Source organism: Myxocyprinus asiaticus, chromosome 41, assembly GCF_019703515.2.
Source record: "Myxocyprinus asiaticus isolate MX2 ecotype Aquarium Trade chromosome 41, UBuf_Myxa_2, whole genome shotgun sequence".
NCBI classification, from domain to species: domain Eukaryota; kingdom Metazoa; phylum Chordata; class Actinopteri; order Cypriniformes; family Catostomidae; genus Myxocyprinus; species Myxocyprinus asiaticus.
In genome coordinates this window covers 23,960,336-23,973,514 of record NC_059384.1, presented here as the reverse complement: position 1 = coordinate 23,973,514, position 13,179 = coordinate 23,960,336, and the positions used below count along the sequence as shown (strand labels likewise).

The window sequence follows — 13,179 nt, the reverse complement described above, 5'->3', positions numbered from 1 at the left end:
TTTGTTATCATTTACTCACCCTCATGTTGTTAAAAACCCATAATGAAATTACAAATACAATTTTTTTGCGGAACACAACTGGATTTTTTATGATTTTCATACAATTGCAGTTGATAGTGGCTCAATTTAACCCTTGTGTTGTGTTCGTTTGTGCAAACAACTTTTGTGTTCCCGGTCAAAAATGATTGTTAAGATTTGTAATAAATCTCTCATATTGCATATATTATCACAAGATATTGCATTAAAAAAAGCAAAAACTTTTTTTTTGAGAAATGTTTTTATTGATAAGGATTCATTGAACTTAGCTTATACTGGGCTAGTGGGGGGCACTCCCTGCAAAAAAATAAAAATAAATTATAATTATAAATAATAAATAATACATTAATTAATAACCACTTGCTTGATCTAAACAAATGCTTCACAATATACAATGCATATAGATGAACCTACCAATTCTCAAATAATGCTTTTTGCTTTGCTGACAAATTACAACTGTTTTGTTCTCATAATTTGCAAATTTCTTATCACAACAATTATATTCAGAGTTGGTAATAGCAGAAAAAAAAAAAAATAACCATGTGTTATATATCGTTGGAAAGGTCTCATTTTAAAATGCAATGAGCAAATTTGTTTCACGCAGAGGCTGGATTGCAGTGAGTATTAGTGTATGAAATTCCCACTGACTCACATAAATATTATAAACAGGAGTGTCTTTTTGTCACGTTTGTCCTTATTTCTTCCTGAAACATACATATAACATAGAAAATGGCATATCGTACAGCAGACTATCCTGATTCAAATGAGCCCAAACACAACATTATATGATAAATAGATCTTTAAATATTCTGCAAAAAGTGGATGTGGAAAGACGATGCACAAAAGGGCGCTCGACACGCATTGTGTGTTTGTGTGTGTGTGTGTGCACATGTCTGAGGCTTTGTGTGTTCAAACACACATCCACATATGTGCTTATCTAAAGGATTGGGATGCACCTGAACATGTAATATTTCTGTATTTTGTAGTAAAATCCATTCATTTCCACTGGCCGGTCACTTTAGACCGGGAACATCACAGGTGTAACAAAGTGAATTAAAACCAATAAAATTTTATGAAAATGATCTAAAAATTGTTTATTCAGATGTCCTGTGTGAACAAAGACGTGGAACTTTATTCCAGCTGAATGAAATAAACTCCAGTTGTCAGAAAAAAAAGTTAATCGGTCAGTTTTGACCGGAAACACAATATAAGGGTTAAAGCTAAAATTGACCCAAAACTGTCATAAAACTAGTCCATGTGATTTGTGTGTCATATTCTAAGTCTTCTTAATGCTCATGCTAGGTGAGGTAAAACTCAAAATGTAAGATATTGTACAGGGAAAATCTTGTCTTCTGCCGTTCCCAAAGAACTTGAGAAAGAGCCTTGCGAAAAGCACACACAGCGCAAGTTCTCACGTGTACACGTGAACAAGCTACTCTTATGGATTCCAAGCAATCATTCCACACATATTATATCCTTTAACAAAATAATTGTATTATAGACAGAGAAAATAAAGTGGCTGGAGTCACGCTGCACAGCGCAACATGAATAGGAAATGGGATGTCCGAATTGCCTTTTCTGTGGTGTAAACGTGTGGAATGGTTCCAAATAATAGAAAAGAGGCACCTGTGTTCCATCACAGCTCTGGCAGGGTACATTTTCCCACAATGCAGGTTCCTTAGGGTCTATGAGAATAGCTATGTATCCTGCTGGCTGTTGTCACGGTTACACAGCATCAGGCTTCCGCAAAAAGGGATGAAACGGATGCTTGCTGCGATTCTTTTAACGTTAGCCAGCCTGCTGTTTCCACATTGCTGAACCAACACCTTATGTTAGATTCATATTGTTGATTCAGAGAAAAGCCACAAACCTCAAGAACTTTTCATGCTGGAGAGGTTTTAAAAGTGTACAGGTACACACTCTGAATCTCTCACATACGTACACACACGTGCACAGAATGCCCAGTCCTCAAGCAGATGCACAAACATAATTTAAAATTTCATATGCATCCTTCCATGTCTGTGTATTTAAAATTAAATATCTTGTTGGATGCATACCAGATCCATATGAATCAATAAGTGTACAAAACATCTGAGTATTACCGTCAGCGAGATGAATCTTATTAGCTTTTACTGCATAGCCTGTGGAGATGCTGCTTTTTCATTAGACCACACTCAAATCAAGGACGTAGCCAAAACAAACACACGCATTCAAAAAGATCTGTTTGCCACCCATGTTTACTGAAGATCTTGACCTTGTTTGAATGTTTTATTTCAACAGATTGCCATGATAAAAGTGTCAGCAGGCAGTATGGTGTGTAAAGTGGTGGACTGTGCCATTCAGGTTTACGGGGGTGTAGGAGTGTCTGATGACTTCCCTCTTGCAGAAATGTGAGGAAAATATTATTCTAATAATTCTATAAACAATAAGAACAGGTACCTGTACACTAAGGCCACGTGGACACTAATCCGTTTTTGTTTGAAACTCAGTTTTCAGTTTCTTAACATCACCGTTTTCCAGAGAATGCGGTTATGTTTTCGACAGTCCCAGTTTTCGATGGAAAAAAATGCCGTTCCATTGTGGACAAGACGTGTAAATGTAGCAAAACCAATGCGTTTTCAAATGAAAACACATTGGTCTGGATGTGGCCTAGACATCTGTGAAAGAGTGCATCATCTGGAAAGCATTGCATTCTATTTTAAGAGCCATATTTGTAAACAAACATCTGATAAACATCTTAAAAAGACCAGATTTATATATACGTGGTAAATCATAAGCAGCAAAAACATCTACTGAATATTGTTCTAACATCCACAAAAGAAAGTTTAATGACATATTGCAGATGCTGCTTATTAAAAATTACATCGTCTAAAGTGTAAACACTCTCATTGAATAGAGATTTTAGTAGAGTACTGTACAAGTAAAAAGTTTGGACACCTACCAATGTCCCTTTCAAGGCAAGTCAGTTTCTTTTCTACATCTGCCATACTGGGCGTTTCAATTTTTCCCATTCATTTTAATACCAGTTCTCCATCTCAGGCTAAGTAGTCTCTGCACCTACTCATTAATACTATTTTCCACATTTTAGGATAATAATAAAGTCCTTAAACTATGGAATAACACAAATGGATGTGTGGATATTATGTACTTACCAGAAAATGTCAAAACTATCTAATATTTTATTTTCTACAAAGTAGTCACCCTTTGCCTAAATTACAGCTCTGCACACTCTGAACGTCATGAGGCTTTTCAAACATAACTGAGAGATTTTCCATGAATACCACATACTTGTTGGTTCTTTTTCCCCTCAATTGTCCAGTCCAACTCCAATTAAAAAATGTTGTTTTATTCATACATACAGTAGGTGATTCTCATGACACCTGTCAAGAAAATGTTGTGGTTCTATTTTATTTTTTAAGAATTTATATTTTTCATATAGAAAATGAAGCCTATTTTTAAGGCAATTAAGATATTTTACATTTTTAAAATAACATTATTTTCTTGAAAGTTACACACAATTTGCCTCCAAATTCTAATTACCGCAATGCTTAAAAGTAACTATGATATTCTCATTACCGCAACATGACAAAAACTATATATTATTTAAATGGTAAAGTATTTATATTCTGACTGTCATTTATATAATACATTTTATATTTAAAATATAAAAAATAAAATGTAATAATTCAGATAATTTATATGCATTGCATTGTTGTGGCAGACGAGTAAAGATTTATAAAACAATGATTCTAATGTGACTTTAGAAGTCAACATATTATTTACTTTCATATTATTGACTAATAATTCTAGAAACATCAGTGAATGGAATCATTCGACGATTATACTTTTTTAAACACTAGGTCAAGTTGGTCTGCAGATACAGGTCAGAGGTGTCATAGATCCAGTGGGCTCTTCTCATTCTAGATACCCTCTAAATTAAGCCACTTTTCCACCATCAGGCCAAACAGTTCTCATCGCAAAACTGTACCATTCTTTGCCGATCAGGGGCAGCTGGCACGGTTACAGTTTCTTTTTCCACTGTGGTGCGGTGAAATCATGAGGAGAATTTATGTAACAGATCCGCCTGTTGGTGACGCGTGAGGGGTAAACATTGGAGCGAGTGCGGCATACTATGGAGGATGATCACATATTCCAGTTTTAAGGACTGCTTTTTTCACCTGGTTTTACTCTGCTAACAATCGGCAAAGACACGGACCATGTCGCAAAAAGGAAAATAAAGAGAAAAAAGTTTACCATCATTTGCTGTCAGCTTGTGTTTGCCACCGCACAAGAACATGCAGAAAGGTAAAAGTCCCCAGACTAGCTAAAAAGGATTTATATTGACAAAATATTATACAGTATAAGTATTATATGAAAATAGTATATGAGAATATATTGATGTATTTTGAGTTAAAACTTCCCTGACGAAAAGCATGTCGAAAAATAAATGTAGGCTACGATACTAGTTAAACCATCATAATAAAATCATGAAGATATACTAAACAAATCGCCACGTACTAAAGCCATTTCACCAGCATGGTTGAGTGTGGTTAGCTAACCGTGCTGAGAATTCCAGGCCGAGAACGGTTTAAACTCATCAAATAGCCATGTGTCTTATGTTGTTGGAAAGCTCTCAAAAAGTAGAATACAACCAGTCAAAATCACAGACAAAAATATAGTGCGTAATAGCTAAGAATATGTCTTTGACATACATGTTGCATGTCAGCAGGTGTTGCTCATATGCCACATTTTCGCTTATAACTTCACGAAAAATAACCATTAAACCATCACTTAGAGGAGGCGATTATCTTTCAATCAAGCTCCCGCACAAGGTTATCTGATGCATAGATCATTAGATAATTGACACAAAGCACAATGTGCACACAACATCTGACTATCTGGCATCTTGCAGTCTGGCTGAAAACACTAAGCTATCCTGGATCAGAAGACATTAGGGCTGCCCCCTGATAGTCGACCAAACGTTAGTCGATGAGAACAGTCTTGGTCGACCAAGTTTTGATTGGTCGGTTGGATGCAGAAAAAAAAAAACTCCACAGGAAACCGACGAACCGATGGTATCACCGCTGGTTGGACACTAGGTGGTACTATGGGGTAATTTTTGTTAAGCAGGGTTAGGGTTAAGCCTACACAATAAAGCAAGACACCTTGATTTCAAACTTTGAATTTTATTTTGTATTTATTTAACAAAAAATTCAAATTAAACTGGAAAAAAAATTAAGTGCAATTAAAATGTGTGTTGTTCAACTTTTTGAAAGATGTCTTTAAAACAGTTGTCAACATCTCACTAGCAAAGAACCTACTTCATCTGTGCATTCTCTTCCGGAAGGGTATTTCGTTGTCTGGGAAAATACGTCTTGTGTGTGAATACATTTGTTTTGTTCCCTCCTTCACAAGAGATATATATATATATATATATATATATATATATATATACACACACACAGTCATGTGAAAAAGAAAGTACACCCTCCTTGAATTCTATGGTTTTATGTATGAGGACATAATAAAAATCATCTGGTCCTTAGCAGGTCTTAAAATTAGGTAAATACAACCTCTGATGAACAACAACACATGACATATTACACTGTGTCATGATTTATTTAACAAAAATAAAGCCAAAATGGAGAAGCCATGCGTGAAAACTAAGTACATCTTATGATTCAATAGTTTGTAGAACCACCTTTAGCAGCAATAACTTCAAGTAATCGTTTTCTGTATGACCTTATCAGTCTCCCACATCGTTGTGGAGGAATTTTGGCCCACTCTTCTTTACAACGTTGCTTCAGTTCATTGAGGTTTGCAGGCATTTGTTTATGCACAGCTCTCTTAAGGTCCCACCACAGCATTTCAGTCGGGTTGAGGTCCGGACTTTGACTGGGCCATTGCAACACCTTGATTCTTTTCTTTTTCTGCCATTCTGTTGTAGATTTGCTGGTGTGCTTGGGATCATTGTCCTGTTGCATGACCCAATTTCGGCCAAGCTTTAGCTGTTGGACAGATGGCCTCACATTTGACTCTAGAATACTTTGATATACAGAGGAGTTCATGGTCGACTCAATGACTGCAAGGTGCCCAGGTTCTGTGGCTGCAAAACAAGTCCAAATCATCACCCCTCCACCACGTGCTTGACAGTTGGTATGAGGTGTTTGTGCTGATATGTTGTGTTTGGTTTTCGCCAAATGTGGCACTGTGCATTATGGCCAAACATCTCCACTTTGGTCTCGTCTATCCAAAGGACATTGTTCCAGAAGTCTTGTGGTTTGTTCAGATGCAACTTTGCAAACCTAAACCGTGCTGGCATTTTCTTTTTAGCGAGAAGAGGCTTTCTCCTGGCAACCCTTCCAAACATACCATACTTGTTCAGTCTTTTTCTAAATGTACTGTCATGAACTTTAACATCAATATCAGAAAAACCCACAGGTAACCTCAGGAGAAATACAGGCTGCTCTGGAAAAAGACGGTGTGGTTGTTTCAAGGAGCACAATACGACGATACTTGAACAAAAATGAGCTGCATGGTCGAGTTGCCAGAAAGAAGCCAATGCCACAAAAAAGCCCGGTTACAATATGCCTGACAACACCTTGACACACCTCACAGCTTCTGGCACACTGTAATTTGGAGTGACGAGACCAAAATAGAGCTTTATGGTCACAACCATAAGCGCTATGTTTGGAGAGGGGTTAACAAGTATTGTGCTCCTTGAAACAACCACACTGTCTTTTTCCAGAGCAGCCTGTATTTCTCCTGAGGTTACCTGTGGGGTTTTTCTTTGTATCCTGAACAATTCTTCTGGCAGTTGTGGCTGAAATCTTTCTTGGTCTACCTGACCTTGGCTTGGTATCAAGAGATCCCCGAATTTTCCACTTCTTAATAAGTGATTGAACAGTACTGACTGGCATTTTCAAGGCTTTGGATATATTTTTATATCCTTTTCCATCTTTATAAAGTTCCATTACCTTGTTACGCAGGTCTTTTGACAGTTCTTTTCTGCTCCCCATGGCTCAGTATCTAGCCTGCTCAGTGCATCAACGTGAGAGCTAACAAACTCATTGACTATTTATACACAGACACTAATTGCAATTTAAAAAGCCACAGGTGTGGGAAATTAACTTTTAATTGCCATTTAAACCTGTGTGTGTGTCACCTTGTGTGTCTGTAACAAGGCCAAACATTCAAGGGTATGTAAACTTTTGATCAGGGCCATTTGGGTGATTTCTGTTATACTATGTGATAATAAATGGCTTTCTATGATCACTATCCTTAAATAAAAGCAGTTTTTTTTTTTTGCATGATCAGTCATATTTTCAAAATCAATGCCAAAATTTCACAATTTCTGCCAGGGTATGCAAACTTTTGAGCACAACTGTGTGTGTGTGTGTGTGTATATATATATATATATATATATAATCTCGCAATATCCAATTACATCGGCAACCCCTGGGCTGAGGGATCGGTGAATATTCTTGCTTTATTTAAAAACCGAAAAACTTAAATCAAATACATTTCTAAATTCAAATTGCACTCCAAACGAAATGAAAAAGCAATTAAAATAATGAAGTGTTTGAAAAAACTATATATAAGTAACCACCTACAGTCAGGCAAGTATCCATCTAAACATTCAGGCGGAAAATTGCTTACACAAATGAGGACATTAACAATTATAAATGTAAAAATAATAATTATGATGATGATAATAATCACTGAAATATAAATCATGGTTCGAGGTGAACGTGTTTTTGTATTATTTTATGTTTTAATCACAGATGTATAACAATGAACTGCTCTGTGGAAATAAAGTGAACTGAACTCAAAGCACCTCCTGAGGTCATTTGCAGCACTCATAGATGATACTGTTCTTGCATAAAAAAATTCAGAAGACAGAAACAAAGAAAGAGTGAGAACCTTTTACATGCGCGAGTTCCACGAGACCGCACGCCTCCGTACAAACAATGTGTCGTACATGTGCATAGACGGCTTTTCTGTCATCTGTTCTTAATAATATAATAAAGTGTGTTTCTTCAAGCGCGTCTGTGTGTCTACGGGCAAATTATTTGTAATAATAATTTGATAATAATAATAGCCTGATAATAATTTAATACAATGGAAAACGAGCCAAATATCGTCTTGACATCGTCAAAGGCATCAGCTATTGGCGATCTCTCTGATCATCATCGATCCCCGAGATCATCGTCTGTCGGCACAACCCTAATGTGCATTTCTCTCTATAAATTAACAAAATGTTCAGACAGTCTTCTTGTTGGATTTTCCGACACATTCAGAATCATTGCCACTTTTGCCGGTGTCGCAGTGGCTCGCTTCATGCGTGCGCTTGTAAAACGTATATTTTAATGGCTCATTATTACGGTTTAGTATTTCTCTGTAATGTAGAACAGTGTTAGCAATGTTACTAATAACATTTCTTTCTCAGCCTGGAACTGATGCCCCCCAAAATATACACTACCGGTCAAAAGTTTTGAAACACTTATTCTTTATTATAATTGTTTTTTTTTTTGTTTTTTTTTCACATTTTAGAATAATAGTAAAGTCATTAAAACTATGGAATAACATAAATGGAACTATGGGAATTATGTTGTGACTAAACAAAACCCAAAATAAATCAAAACTGTGTTATATTTTTGCATCTTCAAAGTAGTCACCCTTTGCCTAGAATTTGCAGACATGTACTCTTGACATTTTCTCAAACAACTTCTTGAGGTATCACCCTGGGATGCTTTTTAAACAGTATTGAAGGAGTTCCCATCTATGTTGGGCACTTATTGGCTGATTTTCTTTATTATTTGGTCCAAGTCATCAATTTCAAAAAACGTTTTTTTTTTTTTTTTTATTAAATTTTAGATTTATAATGAAATAAATTAATATGGTGGCACAATTATATTTTTGTCTACAAAACTAATTTCAAACATTTAAGAATACGCCTTCAGATCAAAAGATTTTTAAGATCATGGGAAACATTTCGGTCAGGTGTTTCAAAACTTTTGACCGGTAGTGTATATATTTAAGTAATTAAATTAATATCATAAACGTGCGACTAGTCGACTAATGGCTTAAACTATTGCTTGCTAGTTGACTAGGAAAATCTTTGGTTGGGGACAGCCCTAGAAGGCATCATCGGAAATGATGTAGCGTGATGGAACGCTAAACCAACTGGATTGGGTCTTATTACTAAAATCAAGTCATTGTCTCAATGCGCTGCCCGCTTTGCTATGCCTATGTGCATGGCTGTTTTGTTTGTAGTGTGTAGTGCTTTCTTAAATCCTGTACATGTAAACGAGATCATTGTATTTACACATGTGGTTTCAGAGTAGTTCTGTGCTCCATACACACAAACTCTATCTATCAGGTGCCCTGAGTGACAGATGTGCTCTGAGTTCAGTTAAGTGTGCTAACGTGCACTGAGCACATTATTTAAAGTGCCCCAGACCTACTTTAATTGCACATTTGTGTAATTTCACATACCTCTATGTTTGGCTGCTACAATTTACTATACACATTTAATATAACCCCATGAGAGTGGGTTTTTGTTGACAGCAAGGCAGATGAGAGCATTTCACTGCATTAAAAGGCTGTTGTCAACTCAACTTCAAACAACATAAACTTCCGTCCCTTTAGTTTTCAAAATAAAAGCTTCTGCCAACATAAAGGCTTGAGGATTTACCGGGACTGCATTGTAAGTTAAGAAATTATTAAAGAAATACATTTCTTTTAAATAATAATAATATATTATTATAGTAATCTTAACATTATTATTATTGCAATAATATAAAATTCAAGTTGACTGGGTTTCAAAAAAATTATTATGAAACGTGATTGTGATTTTGTATCGTATGTTTACAACATATCTGTTGAAATTAGTGAGTAGAATGAGTTTTATTTTGGGGTACAGAAAAAATGTCTGTATGAAGATGAGTGCTGTGTTCTTTTCACACCCTGAACACTTTCCTACAGGTTTTTTTTGTATTCATAATGCTATCTTTGTGTGGCTATCTGTTTATAAAGGTATGCTTATGCACGAACCTTGCGCATTGCTGACGGACCTAATGAGGTTCATTTGTCCTCCATTGCCCTCCTGGAGCTCAGATACCAACTGAGACGAACCCAAGCTAGACTCTGATTCATACACACAACCTCTCAATTATTTCCTGAAAACTTCCCAAGAATCTCTCAGCCGCAGTCTGTCTTAGATTAACAGCTTTTAGCTCTTAAGTAACCTGGTCAAAAAATAAATAGAAATAACTGATGAATCATACTCAAAGAATTACAGCGCTAATCGGTAACAAACTATTTAAATTTAAATAATGTAAATTAGTGTACATAAAATGTTTTGCCTTTACTTGTTTGTTTGTTTGTTTTTTTGCTTCTGTAATGCACAAGTGCCTAACAAGTGAGAATAAAACACATACAGATAGTAGCAATATAATTATTGAATGTAAAGGGATTGCATTCTCTTCCTCTCTCTCTTGCACACATACACACAGGCGCTTCATTATCTGGACTGCAGCAGACAGGTGTGAACAATGTCTGTGTTGATACATTGCAGCTCTCCATGTCTCTGTGTCATGACTAGCACTGAAAATATCCATCCTACCTCATCAGTTCTTATTTAAACACATGTGTTTATGTGTCTGTTGTGTCAGTTGGCCCCGAAAGGAACGGTTGGCTCTCTCTCTGAATGGATTGCTCAGGCCTTTGCCCAATGCATTAGCAATGTTCCTCCTGCATAAATGGAAAGGCTCCTCTATTTACAGGTGGGCTAGTATTTTGGTTACTCGGATACATGCACACACTGCAACAATGGGTCGTCTATAGCTGTAGACTCAAATTAAGTCTGAGTGTTTCCCCTCTTTAGTTGGGCATCAGTGAAGTCCCTGCCAAAATGCTCTGGCAGTCAAAGAGAGTGTGCAAGCAAATATGCTTCTGGCTAGTCTTGCATAGCCAGACTTTTGACTATCAGCATAAAGTCTGGTCCACTTTGCGGATTATTCTGGCAGAACAAATGCCCACTTAGACAGGAAGAAATTGTTTGGCTGGCATGCAAAGCAAACAATCACTGTTAATTTTCAGTTTATGTGCCGCTTAGGGGCACATAGTTATCTGAAATAGTTACTACAATAATGGACTGGTGCTGAACAAATGAATTGGAATAATTGTACAGCAGTGTTGTGCCATCTGTCTTAAGTTTGATCTCTATCTCTGTTTCGCACCAACGGACTTCCCGGATCAAAAAGTAACTACGTGCTAATTTTACTTCCTAAAATATTAATTACAGCTTTTAACACTTAAAAGTGTGAAAAAATAAATTCAAATAAAGTTCAACACATCCAAATTTAAGAATGTTTATTTAATGGGATATATCTGGTTAAGCAGTGTATATAGACTTACTGTATATAACTTAGTACAGTATTCACCAGATCCCCCTCAGATAAAAATGAATATTTTGTAAATGACTATAATGTAGGTTTTTAAAGCTTAGTATGCTGTATATTTTACATATATGCCTATATTTTCCTATTTAAGTCATTTTTTCTATGTTGGAGGAATGCAAACATTGGATCTTCTGTTCATTTTCATTAATTGCCATCACAAGTGTTTAGATCACATTATCATAACTCTGTGATCTCATCTCACTCTCATATGTCACCTCAGGTGTAAATGAGCTAGAAAGTCAGACAGAGAGTCCCAAAAGGAAGAAAGTGTAAAGTGACAGGAGGTAAGTGTAGTGTGAGGCATCTTCCTATTGGAGCCGGAGCTTCTAATAACCTCATGAGCATGTCTTCATCATTGCGTTCTTGTTTCTCTTGGGTGCATTTCACCGGGACCTCTTCTTCACTGACTAAAAACACAGATGAAACTGTACAGTACATCTTCCCTTTGACACTGAATTGTCAAATTTTGAGTGCATGTCTTTGAGAAAAACTCACCTTTAAAGCAGCCATTTTTGGATGGGTGGCACCCTCAAGGTGTTTCTGAACGCTCACTACCTGTCACATAGATCCATAAAATCTCTTCAAATATAACAGCATGGTGCCACATCTTTAGCATCACTTCCCATCCAACTGAAAGAAAATGTTTATTGTACATGACCTTTACAAAAAATTACTTTGCTGGTACCAAAAAGATGTTAATAACATGGTACCACTATATGATTACCTTATTCAAATACCATAGTATTTTTGGCCATAGTCTTTGGTATAACTGTGGTATCATGTCCAAAAAGCAGGTTACTTTTTTGCAAAGGAAATAACCTCCAATGTCTCTCCAAAATGTTGTCATGACATTCCTTATCTCAAATACGTTTTGGATATCACTTTGATCATTTGTGCAACTCCTGCAAGCTTTGGAAGTCATGGGGTCAAATGGGTCAGTGTTGTTATGGATACGCACCTGTAAGGGGTTAGTTGCATGGTTGTGGCTGAGCAGAGAGAAAGAGCCGCTTCGAGATCTGTAGGCCTTCTTCTTGCTGGCGTTCAAATGTCGCCTCGACCTGTCAGCCTAAATTATGCAACAGAGAGTACATGAACTTCATTCTCTCTCTCTCTCTCTCTCTCTCTCTCTCTCTCTCTCTCTCTCTGTACACATGAATGAATTTCTTACTTGTGTCACCTGGATGAGTGTGTTAGGGGATCCTTTGACTGAGTAGGTTCCTGGCCGGTTAGGGAGTTGAGCTGTGTGCTGTGGTTGAGCTTGCCTTCGAACCCTCAACTGAAAACATTATTAGAAAATCTTAAAAGGCATAGGTTTATACATGATCCGTGTCTGCACAGACAGTGGCACCTCCAGAAATGTTTTAATGGTGTGGCCAAATAAAATTCTTATTATACACTAATGTACACTGTATATACCCTATATACAATCACTGAACACTTTATTAGGAACACTATGGTCCTAATAAAGTGCTCGACGTGGTCTTATGCTGTTGTAACCCATCTAGAAAATTTGTTTGGCAGGGACAACACTCAATTATACGGTTTATCAGTCATCATTATACAAAAATTTCACGATTGACCAATCAGATTGACCAATCAAGTATTCCAGCGAGCCATGAAATAATAGGATATGCAACACACTCTCACGGCGAAATCGTCAGGATTCATGCGACTTTTG

The 13,179-nt window shown here is 36.6% G+C and overlaps 1 pseudogene; it reads left to right on the top strand.

The window, feature by feature from the left end:
* Nucleotides 1-11,274, top strand: part of LOC127431717 (acyl-CoA dehydrogenase family member 11-like) — a 77,228-nt pseudogene extending 65,954 nt beyond the window's left edge.
* Nucleotides 11,275-13,179: the final 1,905 nt, after the last annotated feature.